Genomic DNA, 22,166 nt, shown 5'->3' on the forward strand with positions numbered 1-22,166 from the left:
CTTGGAGACAGCATCCTCGTCCTTACTTCAGGGCTTTATCTTTGAGTCCCATTATAGTTCATCTTAACTAAGCTCACCAAAATGAACTGTTTGTCTGACTGACAGGGAGAACAACAGCACTACAGTCACCTGCTCTTCATCCCTTGATGTCTTCAGAGGCACTGAACTGAACCCCTGTGTTGATCCCCTGTTGCGTATCTCCTAGCACATGCCAGGACTTCTTTTGTCAGCATAGGAAGCATGACAGACATTGAGATAACATGGCCTAATTATCAACAGGAAAGCAAGTTTGGAAAGTTTGTATTTATGCATATGCATACACACACGCGCGCACACACACACACACACAAAATACAAATATTGTAACAGTGATTATAACCTTAACTGGCATATACCATAAACCTGTTTCCTTATTCTTGTGCTAAAGTAATCATTTGATATAAGCAAATAACTCAAAATCAAAATACATTTGGTCAGTGTCTTAGCACAAGCTAGAAAAGTACCTGCATGGCCCAGTATCTGAAATGTGAGTATCCAAAAATAAAAACCCCTCCCCAAAACAAATAAAAAAAAAAAACAATGAATGGGTAAAATTTTAGTAACATGTGAAAGTGTATAACCTATAAAATCATTAATACTAGCTAAAATGTTTAACTTAAAAAGCACATCTTCTGGGTAGGCTGAATATAACATCGTTTCACAAAACTGTTCTTAAATTAGCAAGCTATAAATTCTGTTTCTTGTACCATACCAACAAACCAAACTCATGTTGGTTATTTGGATTCTCATATAAATTTTTACAGTGAACCAAAGTATGGCCAAGCAATTAATGATACAATTTATCAACAGTCCTCTCCTGCTTAAAAATAAAAACTTACTAATACTAAAAGAAATATATGCATAGGCCAGATTCTGCAGCCAGATATAGCAAGTAAATGGAGTAGCTTCATTAGAGTTAGTGGATTTATGCTAGATTTACACGAGTGTAAACTGAGAGCAGAACGTGGCCCAGCATATTTAGCATGTGTAGGAAAGGGAACTTTTGCAGATGATTAAACACTTGATGGATTCCAAAGGACAGGACATGTTGCGCGTTTGTCATTATTATTGTTAGTATCTAATGAAGAACTCTATGTTATTTCTGCTAAATTATTGCCAGCATCACTGGTAGTTCTACTGCCCTGTTTATTAGCTTTTTGATTTGAGATGCTTTATTAAATTTCAATAATTTGAGTAAATTTTGGTCTTTGTCCTTGGCCATATGAGTAATCACACTGACTGCACCCATTTTTGGGGTGGGGGCAGGAGAAAGGGAGATTTTCACCTGTTTTAGAGCTGCCCCGTAGGGTCTCTTCTATGAGAAACTAAACGGAAGACTAAGAAAAAGAGCATCAGGAAATTCACAATGCTCACATGCTCTAAAAGATAGGCACAGGGTACTATCCTGTACTGTTACCATTGAGTTCTTTGGGAGCAGGGATCATGTAGAAAAGTGTAGGAGTTATGAATATCATCCTTGCCTATGACACTGTATGAATGAATTAGTACTTAATCATTGTGTTCAGTGGTTCTGTGCTCACTCACTCAGGTCTCAATCCTGGTGGGTGTTGAGCACTTTGGCTCCTTTACTTCAGTGGGACAATTTGGAGGTCTCAGGTTGAATGTGTGTGGAAGGGATTTGCTATATGAAGACCAGAGCACTCAGAGCTGGGGCGTGTGACTTTCTCTTATCAAGGAGGCAGGTTTTAGCTGGATTCGTGGCAGCCCACTGGATGTCAGATTGTGTCTTGCAACAAAGTCTCAGTGGAGTTGCCATGTTAGTCTGTATCTGCAAAAACAAGGAGTCCTGTGGCACCATAGGCCATGTCTACACTAGGAAATTATTTCAAAATTACTAAATTCAACTTAAGAACTCCCAATTTAACAAATTCGAATTCGTGTGTCCTCACATCAAATGTAGTCTGGGGCAGGCTCCCTTAATGTGGCCGTGCTACCTCAGACTCATAGCCCCAGGAAGCCTGCTGGGGAGCTGCGGGAGGCCTCCTGGAGGCCAATTAGTTTGAATTAGCAGCACCGGAGCATCCACACTACCGTTATTTGAACTTACAAGTTCATAATTAGTGTTATTCCTGATGAAAAGCTGGACTACAGAGTTCAAATTCCATTGTCTGTTATTCCAAAATAATGGGCTTGGTAATGTGGATACACCGCTTGCTAATTCAAACAGGAGGGTTATTTCAGACTAAGGTCCTAGTGTAGACCAGGGCTTAGAGACAAAGGGTACATCTACACTGCATGGATACTGAAGATATCCCGAAATAGCTACTCTGCGTCTACACAAGCTACCCATTATTTTGAAATATTTTTTCGAAATAATGGGCATGCTATATCAGCATCCTGGTAAACCTCATTGCACGAGGGTTAAGGGATGGCTCTAAATAGCGCGTTATTTCGAAATTTGGTGCTGTGTAGATGCGCCAAATTTCAAAATGAGCTATTTTGAAATAGATTCAAAATAAGATATGCAATATGTATAGTGCTAATTGCGTATCTGATTTCAAGTTTAGGGTGCTGTGTAAGTGCACCCTAACAGATTTATTTGGGCCTGAGCTTTCAGGGGTCAAAACCACTGCATCAGGTGCATGGACAAAAAAGCAACCAAGTGTGTTTAGAGAGATGCAAAATCCAGATCCATGAATGCAAGAATGCCAGCAATATGCCCTCCCTTCACCCCACAACTCTGTTACCCTCCCCTGACCCAGGAGACATTAATCACTCATTTGGGGCCTCGAACCTGCACATCTGGACACAGTGCACAAAAAGGTGTTAGTCTGTAGCACGCTAGGACCATTCCTGGGTTCAGTTGTAGACACTTCTGCTCTGATGAGCAGACTACCTGCCCCTGCATACTCACTGTCTTGCTATCACAGTATAGCAAAGAAACAGTGCGTGGATGGGGAAAGGAGTTTCCTATTTACTTTAATAATGGGGCCAGGATTTTACTCAGGTCCTTCTGCTAATGGCTTGCTTAGTCGCATGCCTTAGTTTTTGTCTGTGGTACAAAAGTTGCTCACTTTTATATCTAATCCGTTAAACTGGATCTAGCTATATCAGTGCAACTCTCTAATACAGAAATGGTAACTTACCAGTGAAAACTAAAACCAGTTTAAGCAACAATTAATCTGGTTGAAGTGGGTCTATATTAGGGGCATGGATTGGTGTAAACCAGGGGTGGGATCCTTTTTTGGGTGGGGGCCAGAAAAATCAGTTGGGGGCCTCACACAAGTGAGAAGCAAAGGAAAAAAAATCAAACCCTCACTGACGTGTCCCCCAGCTGAGAAGGAGAAAGACACTCCCCACACTCCCCTCGCACACCGGAGCCTTGGGGGGCCCCGCTAGTAGATTTTGAGTGCTTCAGCCCCAAGGGGAGGTGGTGGGGGGCTGGAGGACCAATGGTGGCTTCCCAATGCTGGGGGGAGGGGGGAGTCCTGAGCCTCGGGAGCTAGATCCCAGCAAGTTGGGGGCACATTCACACCTGGTGTAAACACAGCACCCCTAGTACACATGACAAAAATATAGGGAAATTCAGGACAGGGGCTCATTATAAGAGAGAAGAGGTGGAGAAAGACAGAAGTGGGGAGCACAAGGTCGGAGTAAGGTGACAACAGATGTCTCAGTACACCCTTGTTGAGACTTTTAGTAGTGAGATAGTTATTTGTGCCAACCCCTCCATGCCAAACTGGTATATTCAGAGCAGAGTTTCAGATTTACTGCCTGCTGAAAGAAAACCCTATTAATCATCCTCCCTTTACTCAGCTGTAAACTCCAATCATTTAACTTAAGGCCTTCAAGGTTCCTTCTGTTGCTGCCACCAATAGACCCATAATATAAAGCTTTTCGGACGCATGGGGAAATCAAGGCACTGCTTAGTATTCAAAAGGGAAGAGATTCAAGTTCTAAGTTATCTTTCTCTCTTTATTCCTCATCTCATTATTTTTACCTCAGCGGGTGACACAAGCCACTGCACCTGATGAAAATGGGGTGATGGATTTCAGTGCCACTTTGAAATCCCCACAGGAAGAATCATTCTGAACACTGATTGTTTCGGTTAAACTTTGGGATTTAGAGAAGAGCTGAAGTACAGAACATTCCATCCAGACCCCCTGCCTGCCTTCAGGGAATGATGAACTGGCTCTGTGGTATACTTGTAACCACTTTACACAGAGCATCTATTTGTCTAGATACAGTACTCATGTGTCCTCCATTACCAAAGTATAGCTAATATGTTTATCCTCACAGTGCTCCTGGTCAAGTAGGAAAGGGCTATTTTTCTTCCTATTTTGCTGATGGGATACTGAAGCACAAAGAATGAATGCCTTGCCCATGAGCACACAACAAGCCTGTGACAGAGCGATAACTTCAACCCAGATCTACAGAAAACCAAGCTAATTCTCTGACTACAGGATCATGTTCCCTCAGGGCTATTTCTGCCTCTTAAAGGCATCTTCATGCCACCAAGCCACATCACAGTTCCTCCACTCCCCTGCTGTAATCACTGAACAAGCAGAAAACTTGGAGAGAAAACCTTTCTAAGCCAGAAGCTTTTCGGAGAGCCAAAGGTGAGTCTTTGCATTTTTTTTTAACAATGAACACATTGAAAATCTAACTTTAAGAATCACTTCAGCCATTGGAAAGAAATCAACTCCTGTGCTTGGCTGTTTGGATCATCAAGGCATTGAGACAGGTAGAAGGAGACAAGGAGGAGTAGAATGAACATAGACAAGACTGGAAAGGAAGCTTGCAGCAGTTTTATAACCCTCCCTCCACCTATTTGTCACCACCCTCCTGTAATAAGCAGTGGAATTCACCTCTAATGACATTCACAGTGGTATGTTTTTCCAAATTTAGTCAAGTGATAACAATGTCTTTAGTATGCAAAGGAGGCCTTTGTGTAGCTCACCATAACTTCAGTGTTTCGTCAAGCTTTACAGAAATATCAGAGGAAACAAATTGTAATAATTATAGGAGAGAGGAAGCAACGGGAAAGGAATGTGTCATGGCGATAATACAATCTTCTGTTGATTTCTGTGTGGGAGAGAGGCTTTTTCATATATAAAAAAGTGTGGTTCCCGTGAACCTTTTATATGTTAAGATCAACCCAACTCTGCAGACACTATAAATACATAGCACAATATACCATATGTGTACACACACACACACACACACACACCACATACTGTAGTAATAATACAAAACTAAAGTCAATTAGAAAACAAGGTGTTAGTTTGGTATCTGCCTTCCATGCAATTCCTCTACTTCAAGCCCCACCCTTCTGTGTCCCCATTCTGCCTCGACTTCCCTCAACCATTTATTTTGTTACAACATCTCAGCCCAGGCACTTTTGTGTTGAGTGTTTTGCACAGCTTGGATGTTAGACATACTTGCAGTTAAAAAAAAATGCAACACAAACCCTCTGTGTGAACTCATCAAAAAAAACAAGCACAGTAGTCAATAGCACTTATTGGTAACTACAGCCTCTTGCACCCAACTCCAAAGTCATAAAACTGGCTTTAAAATCATGATTAAAAATAATCATATTTGTGAGCCTTTGGGGCACATTTTCAAGTTATTCTGCACAACCCTGATGGTTAGAAGTTTATTCTATTTTAAAATGAACATAGAGACTGAAATGCTCACAATGTCTTAAGAGCCAGGATTTAAGAAAAGCATCATTGAAATACAGTCTTATGAAAACAGTGTAAGCAAGAAGAGACTCAGGCCGGTACAGAGGATTTGTCATAATGGCAAATTTTATAATTTGTGCTGTTTTTAACCTTCATTGGCTAATCATCACTGCAGTTTTGGCATTTCAACTTGCATTTCCATAAGCCACTGGCTTTCACCAGTTAAATGTACCTTGGTCTCAGAAAAGCATAACTATCACCAGTGCAAATAGCATCTTTGCTTGTACAGAATTGGTTCTTTGACTGGCAAAGCTATCCTGTTAGCTGGTTGCCAATGGCTATAATGGGTATAAATCTACAGTGTGGACAAGTCCCAATCAAAACACATTCCTCTGCTTTTGCCACTTGTACTCAAGTACATTCTGGTTGCCCCGCACTGTACTGAAAACAACTTTGGGAGAGGGCTGAGGCTGGGAGCCAATTGGAAGAGGGCTTGTGGCAGCCAATCAGAGCCCAGCAAGGCAGTATAAAAAGATAGCTGTCCAGGAGAAGCACACTCTTGCTCAGTCTCTGGAGGGAGAGGGTGCTAGCTGCCTGTTAGCGAGGTACCTCGGGCAGGCTTACACAGCCTACTTCCCAGACCCCAAAAGGAGCAGGGTAACTTGGACAGAGCATTACTGAGAGAAGGCAGAGTGAGCAAGGGGAACTCAGACCTGAATAAACTCCAGGCTGAAGGCCCAACTATAGGGGCCCAGAAAGGTACTTAGGCTGCAGAGGAGCAACCAGAGCAGAAGGCAGCAGGCCCACACCCCTTGCCAATGATGAGTGACTGTGTCAGACTGTGCAGTTCACCCGAGGCAGGACCTAAATGTCTGGCAGTGGGTCACTGAGGTGGGTATAGAAGGTTGGGGTTTCCTGGGAAGAGAAGATCCAAGAGGATGGGGGTGCTGCTACGGGGCAGGACCCTGAGGGAAGGATGCTGCAGTCTGGGAGGGAGGTGGGTCTGGATGACTGGTGGAGATCAGACAAAAAGGCAACGGTGGGTGAGACCACCAGGAGAGGGCACTCTGAGGCTGGACTGAGCTAATTCCTGAAGTGACCAGCAGGAAGTGCCACCGCAGTGAGTCAGAATCTGTTACATACACCCATTTCCTGACCCTCCAGTGAACACAAGCAAGCATTCTGCATCTTCACAAACAAAGCATGTTCTCCTTGACAACACTAATTGTTACATGACAAAATTTCTCTGGCTAAACATGGCAAATTAAAACACGTGTCATTTTCTCTGGATAACTTTTAATTGATCTGATTTACATCACAGGTGGAGCTGATCAGCTAGCAAAGGTCTGCATGAAATGCAATGTCCTATTTGATTGTGATTTCCCTGGAGCCCATTTTAAATAGTAACAATTTACAAACAACTTGATTTCTTATTAACCCAGTTTCTTAATTGCTTCCTTGGGAAAACAGTCACATTATTTGCATTTTGTTTCCTAGAACTCCAGGGCATCAAGGCAAACAGTTAAGGATCATTTTAAATAGAATAGAAGAAAAGGAAGAAGAGGGACTTTTACAGAATTTCAATCCAATGTTGGGCTTGGCTGCTTTTATTTGTAAATATAACTCTCCCTCGCACACACATATACCATGAATATATTTCTAATTGGATTCAGTAAAATACTTGCATGCCAGAAAGCTAGTTGCCACTTTCATGATCACTTGATGGGCACATTTCAAAATCTCTATAATTTCAATTCATTTGAAGCATATTTAAGACTATGGATAGGATGTCTGTGGTAAGTTATAGTCTCTTTCTTATAGCCACACACACACACACACACACACACACACACACACAAAGACTTAATTGTCCACTCCCTTGGTGTTCGCTTTGAGTATCGCATGCCTTCTCTTTCTGTCCTCCCATTTCCATGCTATGGAAAACAATCCCATTCCAGCCACTTCCCATTTTCCTGGCACTACCAAAGTCTGACTTTGCTTTTAAGTTAGGATATGGAGGCAGGAAAAGGGAATAAGGGAATTTGTGTGCAGCCATCTTGGTCTTCTTAACAAGAGTCAGGCTAATTCTGTGGCCTGACAACGCGAGATCTGTAATTAGACGCTGCCTTTGCCTCTCGCCTCCATACGGAGAAAAGGATAGAATGCTGACTCTGGTAGGGACCTTGAGATAAGGAGCATCTGGGTGGAACTAAATAACTGTTAGCCATTGGTGTTTGTAATGGGAAGGAGACTAATTGTTATTGTTGTTATATCTAATAGACAGTATATAAACTGCTTCATAATTGCTTGTATTTTAAGATCTGCCTCGGAAGGGGGAGGCTCCCCCCCATCCGAAACAGTTTTTCCCTTGCTGCAGCTCATAATAAAACTGCCTCTGGCTACTTGTTGCTTACAAACGCAGAGTGAGGACAATGTTTTCTTCCACAGGATAAGAGGAAGCCACCTACCAAACTTGCTGATCCTAGCTTTTACTATTGAGGAAGAGTTCTTGAACAAACAGACTCATAGGCAGACACATAGTTTGGACTCAGACACACACACAAATCTCAGATAGATAGTCAAGCAAAATAATAGAATGTCGCCGGTTTTCCTGTGCCTATGTTGAACATCCCTAGTTCTAAATCAAGAAACTTCAGAGTTGCAGGCAAAGTTTACATTTACCAGCACTTAAATGATTTTAAAGGGCCAGGAATAAGACCTTTTTTATTCCTGTGGAATATTGCATTACACTGAGAATGGGGATATCACAGTGGTATCCCCTTCTGTTCCCGTCAACATAATTACAAATTAAGTCTGTACCTGAGGGGAAGAATTGTCTTTAGTACAGCCCATGCAGCATCTGTTTAAATATATATGTGTGTGTGTGTGTCAAGTCATATATGGGAACAAGCTGACCTTGCTAACAGTTTGACTTTCAACTGGCAAAATGTGACTTGTTTGATAATGGTGCTGATTAGGAAGGAGCTGATGTTAGAATTTCCTTTGTATTTCCTTCAAATAAATGCACTGTAGAGGAGGAGATCATTTTAACATGGAAGAAATAAAACAAAACTGTATAAAGAAATATCCTTTGATAGAGGTTACTCTTTTTTTTTAAAAAAAAGTCAGACAAAAATGTGAATAAATGAGATAATCCTGATTATGTTCTGCTCCGTGGAAATGATCAAGTAACTGTAATGACATGAGTTCTTATTGAAGCTTAGTGGTGGATATGAGGTATATTGTATTGAACATTCTTAAGCTACAGCAAAAATTTGCCCCAAATTCACTATACTTTTCTCTGTATAACTATATATTTTCAAATAATAGCATTTGGCTCATCAGGGATCCCATGGAACTTCACAACAATTAATTAAGAGTTACAGTGGCCAGGATTTTCAAAAGTAACCCGTGATTTGGGGCACTCAACCAGAGACACTCTAAAGGAGCATCATTTTTTCCGCTTCTTTCAGATGCCTCAATATGGGCGCCCAGAACGGGAGGTCTTTCAAATCAATATGCCAAAACCTCGCTCACCATACTTGTGAAGAAGGTTTGAATTCACCTGTTTTAAAGATTGAAAAAAGGAGGCACTGAGAAATGAGTTATACAGGTCCACTCACCGGCAAGAGAAGAAAGGATTCCATTTCAGATCAGTCTGACTGTCCATCCGCTTTCTACAATGGGGAGATGAGACTTCCTCATTACCTACATGATATTCCCTACTTGCAATTTAAATATTTGATGCTTAGCTACAAAAGTTTGCAGATGATACCAAACTGGGTGGGGTTGCAACTTCTTTGGAGGATAGGGACATAATTCAAAATGACCTTAGCAAGTTAGAGAAATGGTCAGAGGTAAACAGGATGAGGTTTAATAAAGAGAAATGCAAAGTGCACCACTTAGGAAGGAACAATCAGTTCCATACATACAAGATGGGAAGCGACTGTCTAGGAAGGAGCATGGCGGAAAGGGATCTAGGGGTCATAGTGGACCACAAGTTGAATATGAGTCAACAGTGTGATGCTGTTGCAAAAAAAGCAAATATGATTCTAGGTTGTATCAACAGGTGTGTTGTAAGCAAAACTCGTGAAGTCATTCTGCCGCTCTACTCTGCACTAGTTAGGCCTCAGCTGGAGTACTGTGTCCAGTTCTGGGCACCACATTTCAAGAAAGATGTGGAGAAATTGGAAAGGGTACAGAGAAGAGCGACAAGAATGATTAAAGGTTTAGAGAACATGACCTATGAAGCCAGGCTTCATGAACTGGGCTTGTTTAGTTTGGAAAAAAGAAGATTAAGGGGGGACATGATAGCGGTTTTCAAATATCTAAAAGGGTGTCACAAGGAGGAAGGCGAAAATTTGTTCCGCTTGGTTTCTGAGGACAGGACAAGGAGTAATGGGCTTAAAGTGCAGCAGGGGAGGTTTAGATTGGACATTAGGAAAAAATTCCTGTCAGGGTGGTCAAATATTGGAATAAATTGTCAAGGGAGGTGGTGGAATCTCCCTCTGGAGATATTTAAGAACAGGTTAGATAGACATCTGTCAGGGATGGTGTAGACGGAGCTTGATCCTGCCTTGAGGGCGGGGGGCTGGACTCGATGACCTCTCGAGGTCCCTTCCAGTCCTATTATTCTATGATTCTATGAAAAGAGGCAATAGGGTAGGAAGGATGTCTAGAAAGTAGGGCACTCAGTTGTCACTCATATGTTTTGGGCTCAATTCCTACATCTTCCACAGACTTTCTATGTCATATTTGGCAAGTCCATTAACCTATCCCGTGCCTTAGTGCCCAGGTGTAAAGGGGGTAATATTTCCTTACTTTGCAATTAGTGATTGTAAAGCACTAAAACACTATAGTAATAGGAGCCAAATACGTATTATTTCATATATTTTTGGTTTAACCCCATTTAGCCAGCATGTGTTACATACAGTAGCGTGATTGAAATTATGTGACGTCATAACTTTCTCCTGAGCTGACTTTACATCACAAATGTGCATCATAATATTTCGCAAGCTTCCCCTTAGAATTTCAATAATTTTGGTAGTTCCTGCTTGCAAGGGTAATGGTTTAATCCAGAGGAGGAATCTTCATTCCCCCTGTGGGCGAAATGTGCCACCAAGAATGGAGAATCCTCCCTCTTATTTAAATCTGTATGGTAAGGTGTCAAGAACAGCTGTCATGCACTCCTGTGATTCAGCATGTAACTCTAAAGGTCAGCAAAGGAGCACTCGGCTCACAGAATTGCTGTCTGACTGCTCCTTGAGCGTAGAATATTACCGAGCACTCAGAGACAAAGACATTCTTATTCCGAGAGTGTGTCTCATTATTTTAATGCATTGATCTAATCTCCATGGTTCAGGATTAGACTAAGGTTCCTGTATTTCATCAGCAATTTGAGATGAACATATTATTTAGGTTCAGAAAATTATCCACTGAGCATAATCAGGAGTTATTTTTCATAAAACTCTTTGCAACACTAACATTTTCATTAAAAGGAGTGGGGCAGGAGGAGTTCTATTCACTTTTCTGAGATCTAGCCCCCTCCATCTGATCATCATACGAGAATGGATGCTGCACAGAATGGGCATGGAGTAGTGTGTGTACTAAGAAATGACATAAAAGCAAAGTTGATCCTAGATCTACATTCACGAGAGTGCTTAGCATGGAGATGGTCATTAAGAACAGTGCATTAATAAGATCAATGGTTTAAGGCTTTGTCTAGAGTGAAGCAGTTTTACTGAAACCAGTGCATCAGTTTTAAATCGAAATGTTTACTGGGGTTCTGAGGCACTACCATAATACCAACAACAACCATTTATAACAGCATCTGTTTCTTCAGACAACACACAGTCAACCTGGGGAACTCCTTGCCAGAGGATGTTATAAAGACCAGGACTTTAGCAGAGTTAAAAAAAGAATTAGAAAAATTCATGTCCATCAATGTCTATTAGCCAGGATGGGTAGGAACAGTGTCCCTAGCCTCTGTTTGTCAGAGGCTCGGAATGTGCCACAGGGGAGGGATCACTTGATGATTCCCTGTTCTGTTTATTCCCTCTCGGGCACCTGGCATTGGCCACTGTCAGCAGACAGGACACTGGGTTAGGTGGGCCTTTGGTCTGACCCCACCTGGCCTTTCTTATGCAGGGAATCAGGCAGAATTGCCAGGCCCCAGGGCAACGTGTGTTGGGAGAGGAGGCCTGCTCCATGCTTCTGGAAGGGGTGGGGCCTGAGGCAGAAGGGGTGGGATGTGCACCACCTGGGGCTCTAGCAGTGATATAAAGGGCCCAGGGCAGTTGCCCTCCCCTTCCCAGCAGCCTGTTTATATGGAAGGAACTCAAGGATAAATCATAGCCACAGGCCTTGCCTATAGGGAGTATCTTATGCCAGTTGCTGGTGCAGATGTACTAGTACAGATCCCTACTGCAGAGAGGCAGGGCTGCTGTTTGCACCACTGCAAGTTGGTCTAGTTTCATGCAGGGGTTGGTTTCTCCAGGGCTAATACTGGCTTTGTCCATTCTGCTAGGGGTTTTGCTCTACTGTGGTGGCACCCAAGGTTAGTCACTTGCCTAAAAACAGGGCAACTCCCCACTGCAGCCAGGTTTGGTCTCAGTTATCCTGGCGTAGAACCAGTGTCTCTCCACAGATTAATGTGGATTCATCCTGTACTAACAGAAAAGGGAACGGTGGCACAGAGTCTCAGTTCAAGTGATTTGTCCAGGGTCCGCTACTAAAGCAGGTGGCAGGCCAGAGCAAAACCCCAGAACTCCTGACTTCCGGAACCATCATTTCCTCTATTTTGTTTGTGTACAGAATGATTCCGGTATCTAAAAGGGTGTCTCAAGGAGGAGGAAGAAAAAAAAATTGTTCTCCTTGGCCTCTGAGGATAGAACAAGAAGCAATGGGCTTCAACTGCAGCAAGGGAGGTTTAGGTTGGACATTAGGGAAAAATGTCCCACCTGTCAGGGTGGTTAAACACTGGAATAAGTTGCCTAGGGAGGTTGTGGAATCTCCATCTCTGGAGATATTGAAGAGTAGGTTAGATAAATGTCTATCAGGGATGGTCTAGACAGTATTTGGTCCTGCCATGAGGGCAGGGGACTGGACTCAATGACCTCCCGAGGTCTCTTCCAGTCCTAGTATTCTAAGATTCAAATATTCAGTATTAAAGGCAAAGGTTTGGAAGTGGCTAGTGATTTGGGGAACCATGTCTGAAGCACCCACTGTTTGACAGCCAGGCTCCATTAAAGCATCCCCAGTGAAACCACTAGTCACTTCTGTAAATCTTTGCAAAAAATAACGAAGAAATCTTCCCTGCGCCCAGAGATGCTTCAGTTTGGGCCTTTGAAGCAGTTATTGCCTTGCCTTACACCCCTTCTCCCTATCCATATCAGGACACCACACTTTGGGACGACCGTGAAACACCTGTCGTATTTCATAGGTGTAGCTAATTTTGTTCGCTTCCAAGAAGCTATGGAGATACGGGAGCAGTTGAATTCAGATTAATCCCTAACCATGCCTTCACGCTGGTTGGAGGAAAGATGTTGACAATGTAATTATCACAGCATTTTGTGTTTCAGTGCTTCCAGCTTCTTCCTCAAGGGAATTGAAGCAGTTGGCAGAACGCAGGAGACAAGATGGCAAACAGGTGCAGAATGACTGAGCCAAAACATGTGAAACTCCTCAAGAAGCAGAGTGGAAATCCCTGTTCAGGGGCACAAAAATCCTGATTCTCTCCATTGGACCCTGACCTTTCTGAGCACACACCAAGGGGCAGAGAGGTAATCTTCTGGCATCAATAGCCATTACAGTGGTTTAAAAGACAGAGGTTCAAACCAGGGGACAGACCAGAAGAGCTTATTGGCCTCCCTGCCCTTCCATCTTGAGACAGTCCAGGATCTCTAATTAAAGCAGAAGATGTCTTCAAGGAAGAAACAGATGCTGTTGGGAATCAGGAAGCATGAAATAATTGCTGCAGGGGGTTGAACGTATCACATTCAGTGATGGGACCTGTATAATCCAAGTGCAGTTCCCATCTCTGTGCCTTTCTCTGAGGATAGTCACCGTCAAAGTCAGAAGAGAAGAAGAAAGAAGTACTATGGGGAAAAAAAGGTCCCAAGATTGGGCTCAGGACTGACAGAAGCCCCCCTCAAAGTAATTAGCTTCCATACGCAGAAGGATATAAAGATGCATATGATACAAATACAGAGGCCAGTGAGGTCAATGGAAGCTGAAGGTACCTTGGGAAAAAAAACAGGGTTTTCCTAGGTATTTGAAACCTTTTCACCTTCTGTCCTCTGCTCTAAGCATCGCTGAACTTGGAAGAAGTTTGAACTCAGATCTAAATGTCAGCGACTGTCCTAGTTGTAAGCTGCACTAAAGTCCTGGTTTCAAACACTCCAATTCATTCTGTTCTATGAGAAAGGAACACAGGCTCTCTAGAACAATTTTGTCAAGTCAAATTAGCTAGGGTCATCTGAACAAGAGGGCTGTGCCCATGAAAGCTCATGATACCATCTATATGATTTGTTAGTCTATAAAGTGCTACCACACCGTGGCTACGTCTACACTGGCATGATTTTCCGCAAATGCTTTTAACGGAAAAGTTTTCCATTAAAAGCATTTGCGGAAAATCGCGTCTAGATTGGCAGGATGCTTTTCCGCAAAAGCACTTTTTGCAGAAAAGTGTCCATGGCCAATCTAGACGCAGTTTTCCGCAAAAAAACCCCGATCACCATTTTCACGATCAGGGCTTTTTTGCGGAAAACATTACTGTGCTGTTTACACTGGCCCTCTTGCGCAAATGATTTGCGCAAGAGGGCTTTTGCCCGAATGGGAGCAGCACAGTATTTCCGCAAGAACACTGATGATCTTACACGAGATCATCAGTGTTCTTGTGGAAATTCAAACGGCCAGTGTAGACAGCTGGCAAGTTTTTCTGCAAAATCAGATGATTTTACGGAAAAAGTGCCAGTCTAGACACAGCCCATGTGTTGTATTTTAAGTTTATCCTGTCCAGACTAACTCGGCTACCCCCTGAAGCCAGGGGAGTAAGTGAGAGCCAGTGGAAAGAACGTTGGAATAGAGTCTCTGGCTCTGCTACTGCCTTGCTGGGTGACCTTGGGTAAATCAGTTCTCCTCCCTGAACCTCAGGTTAGTCATTTGTAAATTGATTTTACTCTCCATAGTACAGTAGACTTCCAATAATCCAGAACCTATGGGACCTAAGTGGTGCCGGATTATCAGATATGCCAGACTATCAGGAGGCTGGTTTTATATATACATACACTATATAGATTATATACTGTATATAAAGTGTTCTTAACCCTTGTACATACTGTATACTGTAATGTTTTAGTTTTTTTAAGCCTTTTTTACCCTTTGTGTTCAGTTCAGCTGCTGCTGCTGTTACCTTGTGACATTTTTTGCCGAAGCTCACTCACTAGGCTCTTGCCATTTTGATGCCGGACTATCAGGAGTGCCGGACTATTGGATGCCAGACTATTGGAGTTTTACTGTAAAAGGCTTCATGACTTTTGGGTGAAAAGTGCCATATAGTTTTCTCTCAAAATGCTCACAGCACCAGGTCTATACTAGACCTTGACAGTCAGGTCAAAGTATGCAATTCCAGCTACGTAAGATACATAGCTGGAGTTGGCTTACCTTGAGCCGAGCTTGGAGCCATCTTCACAGAGGGAGGCCAACAGGAGTGAACACTTCCATCAGCTTTCCTTACTCCTCACAACTGAGGAGGACTGGCATTGACTGGAGCGCCCTCAGTGTTTGATTTAGTGGGTCTTAACTAGATGCACTAAATCAAACACCAGAAGAGTGATCTCTAGTGTGGCCAGTGATGATGTGTCCATTTCCTACAATGTATCATCGTGGCTCACTGAGCTGGTTTTCAAAGAGGACTGGAATTGAATGTTCAGCATCACAATACTAAGGATTAAATGAAATTAAACCACCATCAAGGAGTCTAGAATACTCGACTAGAAGGACCATTTGGTCAGGGATTGGCATTTCCCATGTACTTAACAATTACTATGATTATTACTGCACCTTAGGCTTTTCCTGCATGCATCTTCCATTGTAAGATGAACATAAATTCAGTGACACACTGGGGGTGGAGGGAGCAGAATTGAATTAACGTTAAATTTGTTTTCTAAGTAGCTGGAACAAGCCAGGTAATTTGCACAGAAATTGGTCGATTGTGCGCTCTCATTCACAGTTTTCTAGCAAGTGCCTCTACTTTCTGTCACATATGATTTGTTTCTCCAGCACGAGATATTTCCCAGAGGTATGTGAGCATGTGTAGCTACATTTCATCCCCTTAGTTAATTTTAACAAAGAGTATATCGTAAGACTAAGGATCAGAAAAAAGTCTCTCTGCATTCAGAAAGCAAAAATGCATCAAATCCCATCAATTCAGAAGCATTTAATAAGCTCATACTTCACCAATCACAATAATTAAACAGGTTCGTTATTTTTAATATTCATTGCATCCGGATGCTATGTTTGGCTTATTTGCTCAGTCTAGTCAATGGGACCTGCTAATCTGGGTAAAGAAAAAGCAGTAGTTCTCTAGTGGTTCATTTGCATTGAAAAACACTATAATTTGTAAGTAAGATGGAAAGCTTTTCAGTGAAAAGGGAACATCAGTGACTTGACAAAGCTCGCCTTTGTTTTTTAAGCACAATGTTCCAGAAAGATGCACTCCCTTTGAATTACACTGCAATATGTAATTTTTCAGTAAACCTCAGCCATTAAGAAGCCAGGAGGAAAAAACAAAGCAGGTAATATCTTGCCTGTAATATCATTATTGGGAAATTGACTTTAAATAGCTTAATCTGTGTAAAGAAACTGAGCGTGGTCATCAGGATGGAGCAAGTGACTAAGTATAAATAACTCCAAAGTAGCTAATGAGAACAAGCCAATGTATCCCAGTATGCAAGGTACTGGATCATAAGTCAGACTAAGTCAGTGGCTGTTCCAGGACTGAGGGAAGCCATTTCCTGTGTGATAGTTCTTCCATTTGTAACAATGATGCTTATCTTCTTAGTGCTTTGAGATCTATAGAGGAATATTGTTACTGACCCTTGAACAGGAATGTAGAGTCCTTTGCAGCTAGAAGTCTAAAATAAAGGCTGTGAAGTATCTTCATAGCAGCATGTTAACATCTGATGCTCTCCCCTTGACTCCACCTACTCGTTTTGAATTGGTAGAGTATAAGAATGTATTGGAGAGTGCTCAACAGTTGATGTATCATGTCGGTACTAGATAAATCAACTGCTGCTGTAAAGCTCATCTTAGCTTGCTTGAGTCTAGGCAGGGTTAGGACTTGAACCCACACTCCCAAGCCCCAGATGTTGATGATTTGCCTATTAGGCCACTAAACCTCAGGCATGGCCATATCTTCCAGTTATGCCCTTAACCCTCACTGCAGGCACAGGTGGGGCTTGGACCCACAAACCCAGCCTCCAGAGGTTGATGCCTTTATCCATTAGGCCAGCCACTCCCAGGACAGGCAGCTTGCTCTGGGGTTGCACTGTCTGTTAGAATAATATGACATTTTACACAGCAATACCTGAAATTCTCCAATTGACACTCTCCAAGCATCCAGTCCCCTGCCAGCAGCAGCACAGAAGGAAGGGTGTCATAGTATGGTATTGGCACCCTTCCTTCTGCACTGCTGCTGGGCTGGAACTGCCTTCCATCTGGTCAGCAGCAGAGCAGTGGCTTCTGGTAGGTCACCCAGCTCGGAAGTCAAATAGAAATAATGGACATTCCTTCTTAGTTCCCAAGTCCACCTGAACAGAGACCTAAGGACTAACAAAGAGGTCATGGCCCAGAAATCCCAATGTATGGTGACCCTACAAATGACCCCTCATGCACTGCTCTTGCTACCCCCTATGGGGTGGGACTCCCAGTGAGAGAAACGCTGCACTAGGGGATTCCTCTACAACCCCAAGCTCTACCATGGCCAGTAGTTCTTGGCGGACTCTTTCCCACAGCTTCTATGGAAGCCGTTGTAGATGCTCAGGGAAGTTTGCCATATTTCAGACATCTGCATGGGTGGAGACTGGAAGAATACAAGGAGATCATGTTCGGGAAAACCCAGATGCATGGTATGTCTGCCAAACATCAGCATCCCTGGCATTAAGAAGCCAGATACTTGTTTGTACATACTTGTGTATAAAAAAATCCAGTTACTTACCCAGGAATAAAAATATTGTGTCTCCAGGCCACTTGTCTCAGCCAGATCTTAGCCAACCTTCTTCTAACTCTGTAGTCTCCTGCCAGCTGCTGCCTCCTCAATTTCCTGGAATGGCAAAAATTAAACTTAGCCTCCGATAGATGCTACATGAACTTAAAATTCTTGGTCCTGGGAACATGGCCAACCTCAGGCAGATGAGCCTCAAAGGAGTCAAATTTAAAACAAAAAAATAAAAACCAAAACCAAAACAACCCACACAAGACTGGCTTAAAATATTGAGATGAAAGAGAAATAAATAAATTTTGGGTCTATTTATATGTCATTTGCCCCCTTTTTCCACACCACTCATGATTTTATAGACTTCTATCCTATCCCTCTTTTCTAAGCAGAAACGTCCCAGTCTTTCATCTCTCTTCATATGGAAACCATTCCAAACCTCTGTTCATTTTTGATGCCCTTTTCTGAACCTTTTCCAATGCAAGATATCTTTTTGAGATGAGGCAACCACATCTGTACGCAAAAGACAGGACTATGCAGCACTTTAAAGACTAACAAGATGGTTTATTAGGTGACGAGCTTTCGTGGGCCAGACCCACTTCCTCAGATCAAATAGTGGAAGAAAATTGGCATGACCATATATACCAATTGGTCATGCCAATTTTCTTCCACAATTGGATTACACCACCCAGGTTCAATAAACAACAGCACTCTCTCAACTGTAAAAGGTAGATTTTACTAAACATATGTAACCCCCTTTCCTCCCTGGGTTCCTCGGGAGCAGGCCACACTCACCTGTGTGCTTGATGGGTAGAACACTCTAGGAGATCCAGAGTATCCTCCTAAACATTAATTGAATAGTCGTGTAACTGCACAAAATGTTATCGGTTACACAACTATTCGATAGTTCCCGGGGTTGGGGCTGGCTGCCAGTGTGCTCCCAGTCCCACTCCTGGGGAGCCATCGTCACCTTGTGCTGTGCCTCGGAGGCTGCACCAGCATCCCACAGAGCAGCCTCTGTCCACAGCGAGCCTGGGACCACACCACCACCTCTGATAACTGACATGCACAGGGGGCTGGCTTGAAAGCCTCCCGCACGTACCGGCTCCCATCTGCCCCCCTCACCCTCTGTGCTGCCACCTCTCTATGAGAGCAGTGCACAGGAGGGAGGGTTGGAGCCTGCTCCCCCACCTTTGCTGCTACAGAGACAGCAAGGGGAAAGATTTCATTTAGTCAATAAGATAAACCAATGGACCCAGGTTTATCGGTTAATCATGTACTCAGCTACACAGTGACATCCCTATAGGACAGCAGGCACTGGCCCTGCAGTGGCTGATGGGGGATGGAGGCCGTGGCACAATGCTTCTGCCACAAGCCACTGTGGACACTTTCCTCTGCTCATCTGAGAGCCCTCCCCCTGGGCAGGGGTGCCTGGCTATGGTGGGGATTGGGGGAGGGGGTGGGTCCTGAGGAAGATTGAGAAAGATTGGGGGAGGGGGAAGAGTGGGGCGATCAGGGCTCCAGGCACTTTGGGGCTGGGCCCCTCTGGGATGAAGTGCAGGCAGCCTGGGGCCTGCTAGGGGCCATGGGCAGGAGAGGGAAGGCAGATGAGGGGATATCACATCAGGCCTGGAGTGCCAGGTGTCTGGAGGTGGGGAAGGGAAATATGGGATCAGGGCTGGATCTAGGTGACAGGGGAGGGTGTGAACACCTGGGGGGTGGGAGCAGGAGATGAAGTGATTTCAGAGAAGGAAACTGAGGCACAGATGCCAGCCCAGGGGAATCACAGTGTGGGGAGGGGGGAGAGGCTATGGTGCCCCCCTGTGACTTACTGTCCCTACTCATAAGACCCCCCCCCCACACACACACAGACTGTGGCTACATCTAGACTGGCATGATTTTGCAGAAATACTTTTAACGGAAAAACATTTCCATTAGAGTATTTCCATAAAAGAGCATTTAGATTGGCAAGGATGCTTTTGTGCAAAAAGTGCTTTTGCGCAAAAGCATCCGTGTCCAGTCTAGACACAATTTTGCACAAGAAAGCCCCCATCGCCATTTTAGCCATCGGGGCTTTTTTTTTTTTTTTTTTTTGCACAAAACAATTCTTCCCTGTCTACACTGGCCCCCTTGAGCAAGTATTCTCTGGTTTTGTACATTACAAAGTCAGTGTTCTTGCGCAAATTCAAGTAGCCAGTGTAGACAGCTGGCAAGTTTTTGCACAAAAGCAGCCACTTTTGCACAAAATCATGCCAGTGTAGACGCACCTGTGTGTTTGGCTGCTCCCACTGGCAGCACAGTTCAGGGACAGCCCCCCGGTGAGATCTCTGTACCTAGAGGGGGCAAAAAAGCATCACAGAGACCCTGGAATCACATCACCATGGCACCACCTGCTGGTAGCACTGCCTCCCCATGGCTGGTGTCTCCCTGTGGTCTCACTTCACTCTCCAGTCCAGACCCCTCTTGGACCACAGTGTCCCTCCAACATTGCCCTCTGGCAGTGCCCACGCCAGTGTCTCTCAGCCCCCCTTCCAGGGGGTGTTTGTCAGTCTGCACTCCAGGGTCCTCCCCTGCCTGAGAACATGCAGTTCTGCCCCCCAGGGAACACCTAGCTCCCCTAGACCCTCCTCGCCTCAGTGACCCACTGCCAGTTTTCACCTAGCCCACACCTCCAGGGCAAACTGCAGCCTGCCATGGCCACTCAGCATTTGCAAGGGTATGTGGACTTGCTACCTTTGCCTACCCTGGCTGCCTCTCTGCAGCCCTCACACCCTCAGGCCCTGAAGCCTGGGAGCTTGCCTGGCCAGAGCCCCCCCTCAGCTTTACCTACCTTCCCCAGCCCTGCACTACCTCCAGAAAGCCTCCTGCTTCTCAGTCAACCAGGTCCCTCCTGCTCTCCCTTCTCCCTGCAGGAGCTCGTCTTTATACAGCCCCCAGCTGGGCCCTCATTAGCAATAATTGCCTTCACTGGGGCTTCCCTCTCAGCCCTCACTCAGGGCTGGGTTTTGCCCTTAAAGGGCAAGTGCGGGGCAGATGCCCTGTCACAGGAGGGTACGCCTGAAAGGGGAGTAACCTGCCCACTCTCCCCACAAGTTCAGTAATTTTTTATGTAGCCTCCCCCACATGCTTGTGACAGAGCAGACAGAGAGATCTATGTCTCCATATGTTGGAGAGTTTAAGTCCCCTTGTTAAACAAAGGTACATTGGAATAGGAGTTGCTAGCAGGGGTGGAGGGTGAAGCTTCCACTTCGGGAGGCAGTAATTCCCCTGCCTAGGGCCCACGCCCTGGCCAGGTTTTGACCATTTCCCACGATCTCCCTCCTGTCTTCCCTCCCCTCCCCTGCACGTCCCATGTCCCGCTCACTGTGTGTGTGTCCCCTTCCAGCCAAATCCCTGAACCCAAGTAAGTTATTTCTAGAAAAAAACCTCCACTTTTCTGCAATTTCTCTCTCACCAAAATGGAGCATGTTTTATGCCATGTGTCAGACATGCAGAAGGTACCTCATTAAAAGCACTACATCTGGGAAATGTCAGTCCCAGGTTTTCTGCAGCTCCCATCACAGAAAGGATGTGGACACACTGGAGAAAGTCCAGCGGAGGGCAACACAAATTATTGGGGGCTGGAGCACATGACCTATGAGGAGCGGCTGAGGGATTTGGGCTATTTAGTCTGTAGAAGAGAAGAGGGAGGGTGATTTGAGAGCAGCCTTCAACTTCCTGAAGGGAGGTTCCAAAGAGGATGGGGAGAGGCTGTTCTCAGTAATGACAGATGGCAGAACAAAGAGCAGTGGTCTCAAGTTACAGCGGGGGAGGTCTAGGTGGGAGAGTAGGAAAAACTATTTCCCTAGGAGGGTGGTGAAGCATGGGATGGGTTCCCTAAGGAGGGGGTGGAGTCTCCATCCCTAGAGGTTTTTAAACCCTGGCTTGACAAAGCCCTGGCTGGGATGATTGAGTTGGGGTTGGTCCTGCTTTGAGCAGGGAGCTGGACTCAGTGACCCCTGAGGTCTCTTCCAGCCCTAAGATTCTCTGATTCTATCCTGGACCTTTAAGGGGACCATGTTCCAAACCCTGTTCCAGCCAGATTCTTGCATCGAATTGTGCCCCTTCTTGTCCTCCTAGAGCAGCTGAGGGGTGCAAATCCTCACATCCCTTTGCTCCAGGGCCCCTTGGGGGAGAAAGACTCCTGGCCCAAGGGATATTGGGAGTGGACAGGAGAACACTGATGCAGCCCCCTCTCTTCCCTTCTCTTGGACCTTAGCACAGGTCCC

General features: G+C 44.4%; 1 protein-coding gene across 1 annotated transcript in view; it reads right to left on the reverse strand.

The window, feature by feature from the left end:
- CAMK1G (calcium/calmodulin dependent protein kinase IG) overlaps window positions 1-20,788 on the reverse strand; it is a 128,136-nt gene extending 107,348 nt beyond the window's left edge. The window contains exons 1-2 of the mRNA XM_075910044.1: window positions 20,729-20,788; window positions 17,902-18,006 (exon numbers count right to left, since the gene is read on the reverse strand). The gene's annotated coding sequence lies outside the window, so the exon portion shown is untranslated. The remainder of the gene's footprint in view (window positions 1-17,901; window positions 18,007-20,728) is intronic.
- Window positions 20,789-22,166: the final 1,378 nt, after the last annotated feature.

The sequence above is a fragment of the Pelodiscus sinensis genome, chromosome 27 (genome assembly GCF_049634645.1).
Source record: "Pelodiscus sinensis isolate JC-2024 chromosome 27, ASM4963464v1, whole genome shotgun sequence".
NCBI classification, from domain to species: Eukaryota; Metazoa; Chordata; order Testudines; family Trionychidae; genus Pelodiscus; species Pelodiscus sinensis.